This window comes from Euphorbia lathyris, chromosome 2 (genome assembly GCF_963576675.1).
Source record: "Euphorbia lathyris chromosome 2, ddEupLath1.1, whole genome shotgun sequence".
Taxonomy (NCBI): Eukaryota; Viridiplantae; Streptophyta; class Magnoliopsida; order Malpighiales; family Euphorbiaceae; genus Euphorbia; species Euphorbia lathyris.
The window spans coordinates 66810632-66829933 of record NC_088911.1 but is presented as its reverse complement, the minus strand read 5'-3'; positions in this window follow the sequence as shown (position 1 = coordinate 66829933).

Here is a 19302-nt window from a genome sequence, read left to right as displayed (position 1 = left end):
GAAGATACTATATTAAATAGTAAAAAACGAAAATGAAATTGAAGACAGTAGATAATAAAATTGATTTGGAACAATTGGTAGACTGGTTTATTATGTTGGAACAATATAAGTAGTATGTTGGAACAATATAAGTATTATGCTGGAATAATATAACTATTTTGTTGGAACAATTGGTACGCTAATTTATTCTATTGAAACAAGTGGTACACTGATTTGGAACAATTTTATACACTGTCAGAACAATGTAAGTATTCTGTTGGAATAATTTAAAAATTTTGTTGGAACAATATAATTATTTTATTGGAACAATTGATACACTTATTTGAAACAATTAGTACACTAATTAGAACAATTTGTATAATGATTTAGAACAACGTGCTGACATCCAGCAGTATCTGCTGGTTTTTCCAACACATAGTGCTGAAAGGTAGGACCAAAAATATACCCAGAAAATTATCAAAAAAATTTAAACATATAAAACATCATTTTAAGAAACTTTAATTCTTGGCTCAAAGTGAGATTCCTTACGGTTTTGACCCAACAAATTGTTGAAGCATGTAAAATGGATAAAATTAAAAAAAATATTTTATTGGGACTAAACCATAAGAAATCCCACTTTAATCCAAGAATTAAAGTTTCTCAGAATAATGTTTTACATTTTGTGAAATTTTTCGAGAATTTTCTGGGCACTTTTTTTCTTGCCAGAAAACGTCCACCTGGATTCCGTTCACCGGAAATTTTTTTACCTGAGCTTCAGGAATCTCAAAATGACCGTCTAATTTAGACGAGTCTAACAGTATAAAATTTTTTGAAAAACGATGTTAGAAAGGTCGGGAAAATGTATTTTAAAGAAAAAAAATAAAACAATTTTCTCTCTCCTGTTTTTTCTTTTATTTACAAATTTGTCACCTTACCCTTTTCAATTATCATCAAAACTACAGTAAAACCTCTATAAATTAATACTCGATAAATTAATAAACTCTTTAAAATAATAATTTATTCAGGTCCCGACTTGGGTCAGTTCAAAAAATGATCAATTTTAATAAATGAATTAGATAATAATTTTCTGGAACAACTCTTTATAAATACATTGTATTATTACCTCTATAAATTAATAATTTCTCAAATACATATGTGAAATATATATAGATATACATACTTAGGATAATTTAGTAAAATATGAATCTATAGTATTTTGATTTTTCTTGAAATTTAAATCTAGTTGAATTTCATCTCTAACTATTCTAATATTGACTAACTTTCAAATGATATGTTTCATTTAGCCAATCTTGTAAACCCTTCTGATTGCTTGCAGGGTGATCTCTCCTGTATTCACACAATGCTTTTCTGATTTGATTGGTCATGGTTGATTTATTGACACCTTTTAGATGAGAAGCCATTTTTGGTATGATTTGAAACAACACTCCATATAAATTTATATAGTAATTCATTAACTATGATACATTGAATATTTTTAACATAATTATTAATTTATCGATTAATAAATAACTCTATAAATTAATAAAATTCCATGGTCCCAACATTATTAATTTATAGAAGTTTTATTGTACATAGTTTTATTCTGTCACACCATAAGCTCCTTGCCACACCACAACCTCTTGTCTCACTAGATCTCACCCCTATATATATATATATATATATATATATATATATATACATACATACATACATACATACATACATACATACATACAGAGAGAGAGAGAGATGATGGCTCTTATGAGAACACTACTATTGCATGAGAACACTCCCTTATGGTGAAAACACTCAAAACTACGTCGTTTTGAGTATAAAAATTAAAAAAAAATACGGAATGCTACATACATACATACATACATACATACAGAGAGAGAGAGAGAGAGAGAGATGATGATGGCTCTTGTGAGAACACTACTCTTGCATGAGAACACTCCCTTATGGTGAAAACACTCAAAACTACGTCATTTTGAGTATAAAAATTAAAAAAAACACGGAATGCTGCTAGTGGGTTTCAAACTTGGACACCTCCATCCACACTTTACACTACGTACCACTGAGACAATTGCTTCTATTGTGTATTCAGTCACGCGCGCTGCTTAATATACCACTGTGCTAATAGCTTCTATTGTTTAATATTTAATTCATGCACTTATTAATATCGATTAAATGTGCATAATAATGAATTATTAATAGAAAAAAAAGAAATATGCATAATAATGAATTATTAATAGAAAAAAAATCCAAGAACATGCTCCAATTTCTTATTTATTTCATTCCTCTATATTTTTGTAATTAATGTTTTAAAATGTTAAGGACGATGTTCTGAATATTGTTACATATGTTCTAAACTTTATAATTTGTGTTCTAAAAATTAAGTATAATGTTTTAAAAAGATCAATAAATATATGGACCATTTTTGCATTTGTTTTATAATATAATTTATAACTCATATTCTAAATAACATAACATATGTTCTAAAGTTTATAGTTTGTGTTCTAAAAATTAAGTATAATGTTCCAAAAAAAAACAGTAGATATCTGGATCATTTTTGCATTTGTTCTATAATATAATTTATAACTCATGTTCGAAAAAACATAACGCATGTTCGAAAAAACATAACGCATGTTCTAAAAAACATAATGTATGTTCTAAACTTTATAGTTCGTGGTCTAAAAATTAAAATATATGTTCCAACATATGTTTTAAAAAATATATTTTCTTATATAAATAAAATATTAATATGAAATTTTATTAAAAAATATATAATATATTTTTATTTAAAAAATATATTACTAGATTTTTTTTTAGCATCAGAGGCACTTGATAAAATATAAATAAAAGAATTGTATAATGAACAAACTAAAGTAAGTGTCCCAGTGGTAATGCATGTGTGTGCGCTCCACCCCCTATGTCCAAGGTTCGAATCCCTCCCCCTCCCCCATTTTCTCATTTAATTGTTGATTAAAGGTGGTGCAATGACATCGTACATCATACCTTTATGGGTACAAGATAAATCAGCGGGTCTCTTCACAAGTCATTTGAAGAGAGGTATGTATATTTTTTAACATTATGCTTATAAACTTTAAAAATGTATATAGCTTTGTTAAGGATTTAATAGCTAACTAGTTTTTGGCCCATGCGATGCACGGATTCATCTTAATATATAAATATTAATAAAAATACAATCTAATAATTACAATTAATGACATAAATGTGTTATATAAATTAAATATTATTATTTGATTTTCACATTTACTTTAAATAATATTTTTATAGATAAATATAATAATAAAATAAAAACTAATATATTATATATTATATTATATTTTTTATCAGTAAAAAATGAGAAAGTGACACCTCAGTTCCATCGTTGATTTTCACATTTACTTTAAATAATATTTTTATAGATAAATATAATAATAAAATAAAAACTAATATATTATATATTATATTATATTTTTTATCAGTAAAAAAGGAGGAAGTGACACCTCAGTTCCATCGTTACTGTTTTATATTATATATAGATATGTAGAGAATTAGAGAGATTTTAGGGATTAATTTAAATTTTGTACTACTCTTAGATATATGGGATAAAATAATCTTTTTATAGATAAATATACATAATAAAATTAAAATTAATATATTAAATTTTTTATCACTAAAAAAGGAGGAAGTGTCACCTCAGTTCCATCGTTACTGTTTTATATTGTATATAGATAGATGTGTAGAGAATTAGAGAGATTTTAGGGATTAATTTAAATTCTGTAGAACTCTTAGATATAGTACGGATACAATAATATTTTTATAGATAAATATATATAATAAAATTAAAATTAATATATTAAATTTTTTATCGCTAAAAAAGGAGGAAGTGACACCTCAGTTCCATCGTTACTGTTTTATATTATATATAGATAGATGTGTAGAGAATTAGAGAGATTTTAGGGATTAATTTAAATTCGGTAGAACTCTTAGATATAGTACGGATAAAATAATCTTTTTATAGATAAATATATATAATAATAAAATTAAAATTAATATATTAAATTTTTTATCACTAAAAAAGAAGGAAGTGACACCTCAGTTCCATCGTTATTGTTTTATATTATATATAGATGTGTAGAGAATTAGAGAGATTTTAGAGATTAATTTAAATTCGGTAGAACCCTTAGATATAGTACGGATAAAATAATCTTTTTATAGATAAATATATATAATAAAATTAAAATTAATATATTAAATTTTTTTATCACTAAAAAAGGAGGAACTGACACCTCAGTTCCATCGTTATTGTTTTATATTATATATAGATGTGTAGAGAATTAGAGAGATTTTAGGGATTAATTTAAATTCTGTAGAACTCTTAGATATAGTACGGATACAATAATCTTTTTATAGATAAATATATATAATAAAATTAAAATTAATATATTAAATTTTTTATCGCTAACAACGGAGGAAGTGACACCTCAGTTCCATCGTTACTGTTTTATATTATATATAGATGTGTAGAGAATTAGAGAGATTTTAGGGATTAATTTAAATTCTGTAGAACTATTAGATATGGTACGGATACAATAATCTTTTTATAGATAAATATATATAATAAAATTAAAATTAATATATTAAATTTTTTATCACTAAAAAAGGAGAAAGTGACACCTCAGTTCCATCGTTACTGTTTTATATTATATATAGATAGATGTGTAGAGAATTAGAGAGATTTTAGGGATTAATTTAAATTCTGTAGAACTCTTAGATATAGTACGGATACAATAATCTTTTTATAGATAAATATATATAATAAAATTAAAATTAATATATTAAATTTTTTATCGCTAAAAAATGAGGAAGTGACACCTCAGTTCCATCGTTACTGTTTTATATTATATATAGATGTGTAGAGAATTAGAGAGATTTTAGGGATTAGTTTAAATTCTGTAGAACTCTTAGATATAGTACGGATAAAATAATCTTTTAATAGATAAATATATATAATAAAATTAAAATTAATATATTAAATTTTTTATCACTAAAAAAGGAGGAAGTGACACCTCAGTTCCATCGTTACTGTTTTATATTGTATATAGATTTAAACAATATTGTTAAATGTAATGTATTTATTAATATAAACTCTAATAAATGTTGTAAAAATGTATAGCTATGTCATGAAATTTTTATAATTATATTTATAAACTCTAATAATGCTTATAAGTTTTTTAGAATTATGCTTATAAACCCTAATTTGTTAGAAAATTTTCTTAAATTATATACCTAAATATATTTGTATGTATTATTAATGAGATTTTTTATGTATATACCTAGTTATATAATGAGATTTTGATGGTATAATTTTAAAAAGTGATGCGTGTTGTGATTTTTTGTTAATACAATTATTTTTAAATTTTGTCTATAATAATGGTATACAAATGTTAGTTAAATAAAATTATAGTAATTAATATTTTAAAATGGTATAAAAAATGTTAGAAATTAGTATATGTAAAGTGAATGATATTTTATGCTTTGTATATATAATGAGAATTTTTATACTATAATTTAGAAAATGATGTGTGTTGTGATTTTGTGCCGTTACTAACGTTACATATTATAAATTTTGGCTTCAGTTGAGGTTAGTTACTTCTATGAAGTAGATATTATAATTTGAATGTTTTCTAGTTTATTATTGATATGAAGTGCATATTTGAACTGTGAAAATGAGATTGAAATTGTATTATTGATATGAAGTGTGATATTTGAACTGTGTAATTAGATATTTATTATTGATATATATATATATATATATATATATATATATATAATATAATATCTGATTATATCTCCTACATAATTCTTTGGGGTAGAAAGTTAAATATTTCTACTTCCGGTTTGGAATACGATGCTTCAAGTAATACGGCAAGGAACAAACGTATAAAATTTCATAATAGGTCGTCATATGCTGCATTAGTGTCCAAAATATCGAAAGCAATAGGATTGAACAGAGATGAAAAGTTGACCCGGATTGTATATAAGTCTCCTGCGTGTGGAGGATCATCAATGACCTTTTCATATTTTTGCATATTTGATGACGATGATCTTGAAGTCATTTATGATAACTTGAGTTATATTCAAGGTTATCACAATGTCGAGATGTATGTTGAGTTTGAGAGGTTCCATTTGGGAATAATGACGGATTAGGGGTCACCATGACGAACACAATTACTGATGATAATCATCTTCAGATGACTTCTACTTGGGATGGTCAGGGTCCATCAAACGTTGATGGCATATATGATAATTCATATGATCCCGTCAAATGATTTCCTCAATTATGTTGTGAGGAGTCCATTTGAGGTTGGTCTGAGTGTTCCATGTGGAGTCGGGCAAATTGGGTTAAACAATGATCAGACATATGGTGCAAGTAGTAATGGACAATTGGCGATGATTGAGCAAGTGGATTTGGAAGAAGATGTTGATTTTGGTTGTATATTGCCTGACGAAATTGGACCTGATGATGATGATGATTTCGATCATGCCGAATACAATAACGTCGAGGTGAATGATATTGATGATGAGGTCAATGATGAACATGAGCATCCAAACCGAGGTAGTGTCTGTGACAATAAGAATGATTGATTTGAACGTAGGAGTCCCTGAGGTTCCCTATTTTCATGGCGCACCAACAATACCCCATTATATCAGAGTTTGTGTTTCCAGCTTCTCACTATATGAACCTTGCAGAATCAGACATTGGTTTGGGAGAACCCAACGAAATTAATGGTATGACCATATGGGATGGAGTATCCGAACTGAAGGTAGGTATGGTCTTTGTTGGGAAACAAGATATCCAAGCGGCAATTAAGAGATATTCCATTAAAAGGAATGTCACTTTTGCTACATTAGAATCAAAATCGCACAAGTATGCTGTGAAATGTATCGATGAAAACTGTCGTTGGAGGATGAGGGGGATTCTAAAAGAGAAAATAGGGTGTTGGCGTTTCACTAGGTATGAGGAGCCGCATACTTGTATCACGTCTCTTCCAACACAGGATCACAATAAGCTCCATTCTAGCATAATAATGGGTTGTATATTGGAGATGCTTCGTGAGTCACCATTATTGCGGGTGAGTGCGATAATTGGGAATATAAGAACTCGATATCAATTCATGATTTCTTACAAGAAAGCTTGGTTTGCCAAGACCAATGCATTATTGGCGATTTATGGAAATTGGGAGGAATCATACAATAAATTGCCTCGCTACCTAAACGCATTGAGACATTACAATCCTAGTAGTGACACTATTTTGATCGTGAATGAAGTGTCGAATTATCGCGTTCGCATGTTCAAAATACTTTTTTTGGAGTTTCATGGCATGTATTGAGGGGTTTACGCATTGCCGTCCAGTTATAATGATTGATGGTACTTTTTGTACGGCAAGTATCGACACACATTGTTGATCGCGACCACATTCGATGGGAATCAACATATTCTCCCAATTGCTTTTGCACTAGTTGAGAGCGAGAATCAAGATAGTTGGGGATGGTTCATGCAATGCATAGGTGAACATGTCATGCAAAGAGAAGGTATATGTGTTGTTTCAGATCGACATGCTAGGATTTTGTATGCAATGAATAGTGAAAACCATGGTTGGAGAGAACCATTGTCATATCATCGATATTGCCTTCGTCACTTTATCAGTAATTACAACACAAAATTTCACAATGTGGCAATTAAAAATCTGTTATACACCGCTGGTACATTGTATTTCTATTAAAATGTTGATATTTAGAAACCATTTATTTCACTAGTTAACTTAAGCCATTTTTCACATAGGGTCTGAACCACAACCCCGTAAATTCATGAAGATAATTGATCGTATTAAGGAAATGGACAAGGAGTCATATAAGTGGGCAATGGAAAAACCGCTTGATCGATGGAGTGTAGCGTATGATAACAGTGCAAGATATGGAGAACCCACCACCAATATAGCAGAATTTGTTAATGGTGTTTTGAAAAGGGTGCGTCAAATGCCCGTTGTTATCGTATTTTGTATGTAGAATCCTTAATCAGAGCTTTGATCACCTGAAAACACAACAACTGTTAGAAAAGGGGCTGGAGACTGCCGAACTCTCTCCGATGATGAAGTCAGTTGATAAAACAGAGAATATCAAAGACTAATGAAATCCATTTCAATGATCAGAAATGAGTTACCTCGATTCTAGGAGCACCTCTGCTATTTATAGATAATTAAAGTGATATTTCCGGACACATGGCAGCTTATGATAGGTCAGTGGATCCTATATTTATGTGCCATCGTGTTTATGAAAATGAGGAGCATCCATTTGGAATCCAACGCTTTGATTGGTCCATGTGTCTTCCAAAATGCCCCTCAAGAAGTTGCCAACATGAAGACAACCGAATCATTACCTTCGGTCAATGCTTCAGCCAAGATTGTAACTCCCTACTTCTCTTGCGTTGACCAGGGCCCATCTGGACTTCTTAAATCATAGTGGGCCCACTGTTGGTCCCATGTAACGTAGTAGGATTAGTTCCAAGGGGGGGTTAGGAACTAATATAACTTTTTCACTTTATAGTGCTGACTTAATTAAATGTTTGACGATTTAACTCAGCTTTAGGTCAGCAAGGCTGAGTGAGGCGTGAGACAGCTTTAATCAGATACTGACTAGAGCTGTTTCAATTGTGAGTTGGGAAGTAACACTTTACATCAGCTTCCAACTCAGCACTCTGATTACTCAGCGTCGGCTTGTACAAATTATTTACTGAGCAATTTAAGCAAGCAACACATACATATACATATATATCAAGAGAAAGGGTTAGAGATTACTCAGCAGACTTATCCTGGTTCGGCCTCACCGCATACATCCAGTCCCCAGAATCCCTCCGGGCTTTTGCAATCCACTACTGAGCTCTTTAAAGGTAGAGCATAAATCGTTTACAATAGCAACTGAGTATGCAAGAGTACCGTCCTCTATTCATCTACTCAATCCTATCTACCACTGAACACTATAACCGAGTATTCAGATTTTCTCTACCACTGAGTATTATAACCGAGTACTCAGCTTCACTCTTCTAACCTTTACAATTGATACAAGATTGTTCTCACAAAACGAAGAACACTTTAGATGAATAAAATTCCCTCTAGACTTTTACACAATGATTGGAATTGGGTGTAAGAACTTGCTTTTTCTATTCAGACAGCTTCTCTTTTGGATTTTTGTCTTAGTGAAGATTTTGCTTGTCTGTATCTCTCTTTTATGTGTTCGGCATTAATCCAAGTGATGATCTTGTCCATTTATAGTGAATTCTGAAGCTTCAATGATTTGAATTCAGACATATCCGTTGAGAGTAAACGGTCTTCTTTTCGTCATTGATTGGTCAGCTTCTAGAACTGCAGGCCAATCCTGTCTTCTGATTTGCGCATGAGGCAGGCTTGCCAGTTTCGTCTTCTTACGCCAGGTTCGTCTTCTAGCGCCAGGTTTGTCTTCTTGCCAAGTGTCAGATGGTCCATGCGTCTGGAAAAGGTCTTTGAAACGGATTTTCGAGGCTTCTTAAATGTGTCAGACTTTGTCTCACAAGTTGACGGATAATTGGACACTGACTTGATTATCACTCAGCTTGACTTAGCGGCGACTTGAATATTGCTCAGCTTGACTTCGCCTTCAAGCTTTCCCGAAGAAGACATTTCTTTTGCAAGGTTGAGTTGAGTTCCACTCAGCTTCCGCTGTGTGACTTCTTATGCTGACTTTGTTCTGTCTTTCTTTTATGGACTTTCGATTCTTGTTTCTCATTAGTCAACTTACTCAACATTGAACAAACACATTAATACAATTAAATCAAAGCACTTAAATTTAATTGTTTTAATCATGGGATTAACTTAAATAATTTTAACAAATCAAAATCATGTTTAAAGGTGTTTCAACAAACTCCCCCATTTTGATGTTGGCAAAAGTATTTAATCAAGGAACTCAGTGTTGAGTATCCCTTACGTTTTTCTGACCTTTTTATTCTTCTGAGATTACTCCCCCGTAAGGGTTGCATCTATTGACTTAGTTCAACTCTAAACCTTCTAAGATCTAATTGAGTGAATCTAAGACTTGAGTCACTGACTTAGTTCATTTCTAAACCTTCTAAGATTTAATCGAAAAGAGCCTAAGGTCAGTTTCCGAAGAAGGTCAATACTTGGAACGTTTAGACATTTACTCAGTTTTGATACTCAGTTTAATTCAGGTATCAGAGTTGGGTTCTGGTATCAGAGTTAGATTCAAATATCAGAGCTGGGGTATACTGAGTGTATTTTACTTGGTAAATTTTTTATGTTCACAAGTTTTAAGTTGTTGTTCAATGAGTTTGTATGAGACAGATCAGCATATAAACACAGCAAGTAAGCATCGCATATATAAAGACAGTTTGGATAAAAGATGCATATTTATAGAAATACTCAGCTCAACAAGAACATGCCATAAAAACATAAGTTACAAGCTAAGACTATAGACTATTGCTAGTTCTATTTTTTTATATTGGCTTGAACTTGATTTGACTTGGGTTTGGTTTGGCTCGGCTTGGTTGTTCGTTGTTGCTGAGTGTGGGTGCTCGGGATAGCAGAAGTTGAGCTAGGAGGCTTCTGCTAAGTTCCAACAGCTGGGTGCTTATCTTTTTCTTTCTCCCCCATTTTCTGCTGAATTCCGGCAGCTTGCTTAGCTTGATCTTTCTCCCCCGTTTTGCCAGCATCATTAGATTGAGGGGGAGGAGCATAGAACTGTCCTTGTTGAACAGCACGAGTCAGTATGGATGAATAGTGTTGCATGTGACCCTTACTTTCCCTAAGACCCGTAAAGACCTGCATGCCATCTTTCATACTTGAAGCGGGAATTTTGATGTGTGCGCTGAGCATACTGAGTAAAAACTCAAAAGATTTCCCAATCCAAGTAATCGAGTCCGTCATTCGTGCATAGGATTGATAGTACATCCTGAGTAGTGTAGAATCATACGAATGATGATGAGCATTAATGTGCCTAACATGCGCAAGTGTTGACCTGGTGCAGTACAAAATGTCATTGGTCTTTACTTGGTCAGTATCCATTTCTTCTTTGCTCAAGTTGAGTAGGCGTATAGCCTCACCGATTTGTTCTATGGAGCATTGAGAAGAGGAGGAGATAAGTTCACGAGCCTCGGTTAGCTCGGCGGACAGCTGGGAGAAATGTTGAGTGACCTCAGTAGAAGTTGCAGATGATGAGTTTGCAGTAGATAGGGCATTGATTTTCCCTTCGATTGAGTTCATATGATTAACCATCATCAGCTGAAGTTCGGCCAGCTTGACTATGAATTCTTGCTTGGGCTGCTGAGAGACTAGAGAAGTCATAACACTCATCAGCTCCTTCAGACCTTTGAGTTCGGTCAAAAGTTGAGTGACGGAGGAAAAGTGAGTTGGCTCAGCGGGAATGGACCCAGCAGCATCGGCTTGAGACTGATGTATCTCTTGAAGTAGAGTTTGAGCAGATTGGATGATTCTTCTTCCTGACTAAGAAGCATCCAAATAAGTGTAGGAATCATCAGTGTTGTGCTCAGTGGCCGTTTTCTGGTTAGCAGCAGCAGGTGGAGAATTTCGGTGCTGCCCAGAAGTAGAAGTGCCAGCCTGGTCAGCAGCTGCACTTTTATTGAGGCCAGCAGCAGGAGTTGCCTGGTTTTCTAACTGCTTAGTAGAAGAAGGAAGTGATTGCTCAGCAGTGTTATTTACCTGCTCAGGGTCAGTCTGAAGTTGAGTTGAGACTTGACGTTGAGGCAACTCAGAGCTGTCTTTAGCAGGTGGATTTTCCTTTGCTAACTCATGATGTTGAGCAGCTGGAACTTCGAGCACTTGCTCAGTGGAAGGTTGAGCGGAAGTGTCGGCAGAAAGTTGACTCTTAGTGGCTTGTTCCTCAGCTTGAGAAACAGAGGCTTATTTTTCCTTCACTTTGTCTGGAGTGGGCTCAGTGATGGTGGTGAAGAATTGGAACTGGAGCCCAGTTAAGTCTATGATTGGGTCCCTCAGTGGTGATTCATCCAGCAGATCTATAACGCTGGGCTTTTGAGCTTTGCATTTGAAACGCTTGTCCGCACTGCCCTTTTGAGTTTTGGTTGAAGGAGAAGGGTCCACAGCAGGAGAGTCTGGTGACTCAGAAGAGAAATTTAGTCCTAGGTCAGCATAGAGGTTCTCTTCAACCTTGTCCTTTACTGGAGACTTAACTCCTTGCTCATCAGTCTGCTCAGCAGCAGCTGTTTTACTCGGCTCAGTAGAACCCGCCTTATCAGCTTGACCCATTTCCTCAGTACACCCTTGGTCTTCATCCTAATCACAAGGTGTCTTTTCCAAGTCAATTTCTTGACTTCGTACAAAATGTGAGTCCGCTGAAATCACAAAGTCAAGTGGGTTAGCATCTAACGGCTTCAACCCAGAGATTTTCTTCCTCTTAAGCGGTTGTTCAAGTGTCTCCTCACTTTCCTTAGGGTCAGCTCTCTTTTGTTTCTTCTCAGCTGACTCTGGTTTTTCTTGCGCTGGCTCAGCAAGAGCAGCTTTCTTTCCACCAACTACCACCCTGATTTTCTTGGCAGTCTTGTTAATATCTTTGGCTAGTTGGGTTGAGGATTGGTCAGCCTTCCTTTTTCTTTCCTGCCGAGTTCGCTCAGCAGGTGCTGCTTCAACCATAACTCTCTTTCCTTTCCGAGACAACTCAGCATGTCCTTCTTCATCCATATCATCCTCAGCAGGTTCTTCTTCAACTACATCCCCTTTTCCTTTCTTAGGTTTGATAGGCTGACTGTGAGCCAAGCCAAGTAGGACGCCTGTAGTGATTTCAGTCCCTATCACACTAATTTCCTCCTTTAGGCTGACTTTGTGATCCTGTAGAATTTTAGTGATGAGAGAACCCATCCTTAGGATCCCAGTGCTGCGTTGGAAAGCCCCAATGAGAAATACAGGCATGTTGAGTGGTTTGTAGTTCAACATGTGCCAGATGAAGCACTGTTCGAAATTTGAGGCTGAGGAGGAGGCGTTGACCTTAGGAAATAGGTAGTTGGTCATAAGGTAGTGTGCGTGCCTTTGAGGCTGACCCATGTTAGTACTGTAGATTTCACCGATGTGGTTCTTAGGTTTACAGAACTCAGCTACGTACTTAACCCACTTATAATCATTTGTGCAACGCAGTTCTGCACCTTCTGCTTTAAGCTTTAGCAGGATAGCAAGGTAAGAGGGGGTGATGGTGATGTCCTTATTTTTAACCGTGGTGACTAAATGGTCATCGTCGTCCTTAGCGACCTTTAGGTTTGCGTAGAACTCCTTCACCAGTTGTGGGTAAGTAGTTCCAGGGAGAGAGAACAGGTCAGTCCACCCATTCTTTGATATCCAGTCGCAGAACGGTTTCTCAGCTTCGGCGAAGGTCTTAGAAAACCATCGGGAGTGGTAGAATTGTAGGCCTTTTATACCGTTGAAGACCTTGAAGAACTTCTTTTCTTTAGGTTGTTTGTTGTTGTTGTTGTTGTTCTTCTTCTTCGTAGGAGTCGTTTGGTCAGTGTGAGGGTTTTCTTCGAGGATGCTAACCTCGGGCATAGCTTGGTCATACTGACCATGGATTTGTTCTTGAGACTTTGAGGAAGTCTCTTGATATTCCTGCTCAGCAGGAGAGGCAGGATTAATGTCTGAGCGATTGTCGTCGTAGTTCTCACCGGAGTTGTTCTGGGAATCGCTCGACATGGTGTTCTTTCAGAATTTGAGAAATGCAGAAGATTTGGAAATTGAGAGAGAGAGAGATCGAGTGCGAAATGTTTCAATCGTAAAGAGGAGTTAGTGGGAAATCATCCACTATTTATAGCCGGTGCGTGTTGATCTGATAGGTCGGAATGGCGGTTCGTTCTTGAATAGATCAACGACAGTTATCTCTGGCATTAATGACACATTCGGCGCATGGTTTTCTAATCATTACGCTTACGTCATCCTAGGTGGCTACTTAAATACGCGTGCAAGCATTAAATTTCGCAAGTTGTCTTACTCAGCATCTAAGATACTAAACGTTTGGTATTCTAAGTGCTCAGTTTAGGGATTCATATTATGTGAAGTAACTCAGCATTTAGTAATCACTCAAGATATATATAGCAACTCAGCATATAGTGATTTCATAGCATTCAGTTTTACTCAACATATGATAGTTACTCAACATGTAATGATCACTCGGCATATAATAATCACTCAATGTTCATTTAGCTCAGATATTTATTGAAGAGGATTAGACATACCGATAGCTTCCCTTAGTATGCTGAACTGCTCACGAGCCAATGGCTTCGTGAAGATATCTGCAAGTTGTTCACCTATTGGAACATAGGTCAGCTTGATCTCACCCTTGAGTACATGATCTCTGATGAAGTGATGCCTTATGCTGACATGCTTCATCATCTTGTGTTGGATTGGACTTTTAGATAAGTCAATGGCACTTTTGTTGTCACATTTTACTTCAATTGTTTTGGTTTGAACTCCATAATCATCCAGGTGTTGCTTGATCCATAGGACTTGTGCAACACAGCTTCCAGCAGCAATGTACTCGGCTTCAATTGTTGACAGGGCAACTGACGACTGCTTCTTACTGAACCAAGACACTAGACAGCTTCCAAGGAATTGACATCCTCCTGAAGTGCTTTTCCGCTCAAGCTTGTCTCGTCCATAGTCAGCATCAGTGTATCCAACAAGTGTGAAATCATTTGTGTTTGGATACCATAAACCTGCATTCACTGAGCTTTGCAAATATCTAAGGATTCTTTTTACAGCTATGTAATGAGATTCCTTAGGGCCAGCTTGATATCTTGCACAGTAACATACTGAGTACTGAATATCTGGCCTACTTGCCGTTAAATAGAGTAGAGAGCCGATCATACCTCGATACAATTTGCTATCTACTGACTTACCTTTTTCATCAGTACAGAGCACCGTGTTAGTACCAATTGGGGTAGATATTGGCTTACAACTTTCCATATCGAATTTCTTCAATATCTCCTTAGCATACTTAGTCTGACTAATGAAGATGCCATTCTTGCCTTGTTTGATTTGAAGTCCAAGGAAGAAGTTGAGTTCTCCCATCATTGACATTTCAAACTCAGTTTGCATCAGTTTGCTAAATTCCTTGCACATAGACTCATTAGTAGCACCAAAGATAATATCATCTACATATATTTGTGCCAACAGGGTATCTTTACCCTTTTTCTTAATGAATAAGGTTGTGTCAGCTTTTCCTCTGATATAGTTCCTAGTCAGCAGAAAGCTGGTCAGCCTTTCGTACCAAGCACGTGGTGCTTGCTTTAGATCGTACAGAGCCTTTTTGAGTTTATAAACATGGTTTGGGAATTTTGGATCCTCAAACCCTGGAGGCTGACTAACATAAACCTCTTCATTTATAACTCCATTAAGAAATGCACTTTTGACATCCATTTGGAACAATTTGAAATTCATAAAGCTAGCATATGCACACAATATTCTTATTGCTTCTAGTTTAGCTACGGGTGCAAAGGTCTCACCATAGTCAATACATTCCTACTGACTGTAACCTTGAGCTACAAGTCTGGCTTTGTTCCTGACTACGTTTCCCTGTTCATCTAGCTTGTTCCGGAATACCCATTTTGTTCCTATGGTCTTTTGATTCTTGGTTTAGGCACTAAATCCCATACTTCGTTTCTCTTGAATTGATCAAGTTCCTCTTGCATCGCATTAATCCAAAATTCATCGTGCTCAACTTCTGAAAAGTTTTTCGGTTCAAGGACTGAGACGAACGCAACATTACTGAGATATCTCATGAGTTGATTTCTGGTCATCGGGGTGTTCTCAGCAGCATCAAGAATGGACTTCTCTGAGTGTCCTCTTGGAACCTTGATCTCTTTTGGCAGTGTGGAGTTTTCAGGAGTCGGTGTTTCAACAATCTCTGCAGGATTATATTGGTCAGCAAAGATAATTTCAGGTTCATTTTTACCTTTGGTCAGCCCTTGAGGTGGTGACTCATTGGCTCCATTTCGATCAGCGGAAGCTGAGCATGGGTCATCTTCGGTAGGCTGACTTATCTTCCCTGCAGGGTCAGTTTCATCGAACTCAACATGTACAGACTCTTCTAAGACCTGAGTTCGTTTATTAAACACCTTATATGCTTTGTTGTTTGTTGAGTACCCTAGAAAGATAGCTTCATCAGCTTTAGAATCAAACTTAGCAAGGTTGTCTTTAGTATTTAAAATAAAACATTTGCAACCAAAGGCACGAAAATATCCAATATTGGGTTTTCGTCCTCTCCAAAGTTCATAGGGGGTTTTCTTAAGTATAGGTCTAACTAAATCCCTATTGAGTATATAGCAAGCTATGTTGACAGCTTCACCCCAGAAATACTTCGGAAGCCTATTCTCACTCAGCATTGTCCTAGCTATTTCAACTAAGGTTCTGTTCTTCCTTTCAACTACCCCATTTTGTTGAGGAGTTCTAGGAGCAGAAAAATTATGGTCAATGCCGCTGACTTCACAAAATTCATCAAACTGTTGATTTTTGAATTCTCCGCCATTATCACTTCGGATGTGAGCTAATTTTAGGTCTTTGTCATTTTCAAGTTTTCTAATCAGTGTTGAGAACATCTCAAAGGCTTCATCCTTGCTACTCAGCAGGATAACCCAAGTATACCGAGAAAAGTCATCTACAATGACCAAGGAAAATCTCTTACCACCCAAGCTCAGCGGCTGGACTGGTCCGAAAAGATCCAAGTGTAGTAACTCTAATGGACGCTTGGTTGAGACTACATTTTTACTTTGAAAAGACTTTTTGGTTTGTTTACCTTGCTGACAAGCATTGCATAATTGATCCTTCTCAAATCTAAGTTTGGACAAACCCTCAACTAATTGCTTTCTTGCTAATTTGGCTAGGAGGTCCATGCTTACATGACCAAGTCTCCTATGCCATAGCCAGGAATTATCTTCCTTTGACACTAAGCATATATTTTTTGAAAACTTCTTTTCTAGGTTTAGCATGAAAACGTTTTCTACACGAGGGGAAGTTAAAATCAATTCATTTATTTTTCCCTCGAGTATTCTACACTCAGTGGCATCAAATACAACCTTTCTACCGCTGTCACACAGCTGAGCTATGCTCAGTAGGTTATATTTAAGACCCCTGACTAGGGAGACTGACTCAATAGTAGGATTACCACCAACGGTACCTGACCCTACTATCTTACCCTTTTTGTTGTCTCCAAAACTTACATTTCCTCCTCGTTTATACACAAGTGTGATGAACTGAGTTTCATCACCAGTCATATGCCTTGAGCATGCGCTGTCAATGTACCATAGCTTTGACTTCTCCGCGCACCTCAGGCTCACCTGCAATGTAACTAGTTATCTTTAGGTACCAAATTCTTTTTGGGTCCTCGTTTGTTAGAGTCAACAGGTGATGCATCATATTTAATTTTGTGACGACATACATTTATAGTGTGGCCATCTTTCCCACAAAAGTCACAATAAACTACCCTTTGAGGGTATTTCCATTTTTGGTCACCACGATTGTGCTGAGCATGCCAGCATACCTTTGTGGTATGTCATTTCTTTCCGCAGAAGTCACATTGGACATTCTGCTGAGTATTCCACCTTCGCTGACTGGTACCCGAGTACTCAGCTTTTGGATGGAACCTCTTCTTAGCCGATGTATTCAGCTGGTTCTGTATTGATGTGATATCCTTCCTCAGTTTCTTAGAATCTGATTGGACTTCAGAGACAAACCTATGCATGATTTTTAGATTTTCATCTTGCCTAGTGTTGTCTTGAAGGAGATGTCGAAGGTCACTGAGTTTGACCTCTTCAATCTAATCACATCGCCTGCTGAGTGCTCTTATTTTCTTGTTACACTTTTTGATCAGTGTATAGAGATCACTCAGGGCATTAATCATTTCATTTCTGAGCAAGGGCAAAGATGTTACCTTAGTTGGGTGTTCCTCATGGTCAGATCCATCAGAGAGGTCAGCTTGCTCAGAGAGACATTAGTCAGCAGATTCGTCAGCCATGAAACAGATGTTTGCTGACTCGGTGGCATCAGCTTCTGACGAGGTTGACTCATCACTATCACTCCATGTGGCCACCATTGCCTTTCTGCTTCCCTTCTTGTCTTTCTTTAAGGTGTGACAACTTGATTTGATGTGCCCAGCTTGATGGCATTCAAAGCAGGTGACGGTCTTCGAGCTGTCCTTCTTGTATCTGCTGTCGCTAGACTCAGCTTTGTGTTTATCACTTCTTTTGAATGGCCTTTTGCTGTATTTGTCGCTTTTCTTAAACAGCCTCTTCATCTTCCTTGTGAACATGGCCATCTCCTCATCATCTGATGAGTGAGCTTCGGTTGAGTCAGCTTTCATGACAAGAGATTTTTGCTTATTGTCTTCAGTTTTTTCTTTGGCCTCAAAATTCTTCATGGAGATCTCGTGGGTCAGCAGAGATCCAATGAGCTCATCATATTTGTACGTGGTCAGGTCCTGAGCTTCTTCAACAACTGTCTTCTTAGCTTGCCAGCTCTTGGGAAGACTTCTCAAGATTTTCTTCACCTGTTCTTCTTCTGTGAAGTTCTTGCCGAGTCTCTTAAGCTCATTTATGATATTAGTGAATCTGGCATTCATCTCGGAGATGTCTTCATTATCATTCATCTCGAACAGCTTGTATAGCCGCATATGCTGATTCACTTTGGACTCCTTGACCTTGCTAGTTCCTTCATAGGTCACCTCTAGCTTCTTCCAGATTTCTTGTGCTGACTCACAACCTGAAATCTTATTGTACTCTGCAGCATCTAATGCACAGTGAAGCATATTTATAGCCGAAGCATTATTTTGTAATTTTTTAAGGTCATCCTCTAACCACTTAGACTCACTCTTGACAGTTTTCATATCGTCAATGGTTTCATAGGGATTAAACGGGCCTTGGACTATAGCTAGCCATGCACTCATGTTTGTTGCCTGAATGAAGTTTTTCATTCTGTTCTTCCAAAATGTATAATTGGATCCAAAGAACAGAGGAGGCCGACTAATAGATAATCCCTCAGGGAGTATCTGTGTTGTTTGATTTCCTGGAAGGAAACGAGTGCTGTTCTCGGCCATTTACAGGGATCAACTCAAGATAGTTTTATCTTGAATAGTGAGCTACTGCGCTCTGATACCACTTGTTGGTCCCGTGTAACGTAGTAGGATTAATTCCAAGGGGTGGGGGGTTAGGAACTAATGTAACTTTTTCACTTTATAGTGTTGACTTAATTAAATGTTTGA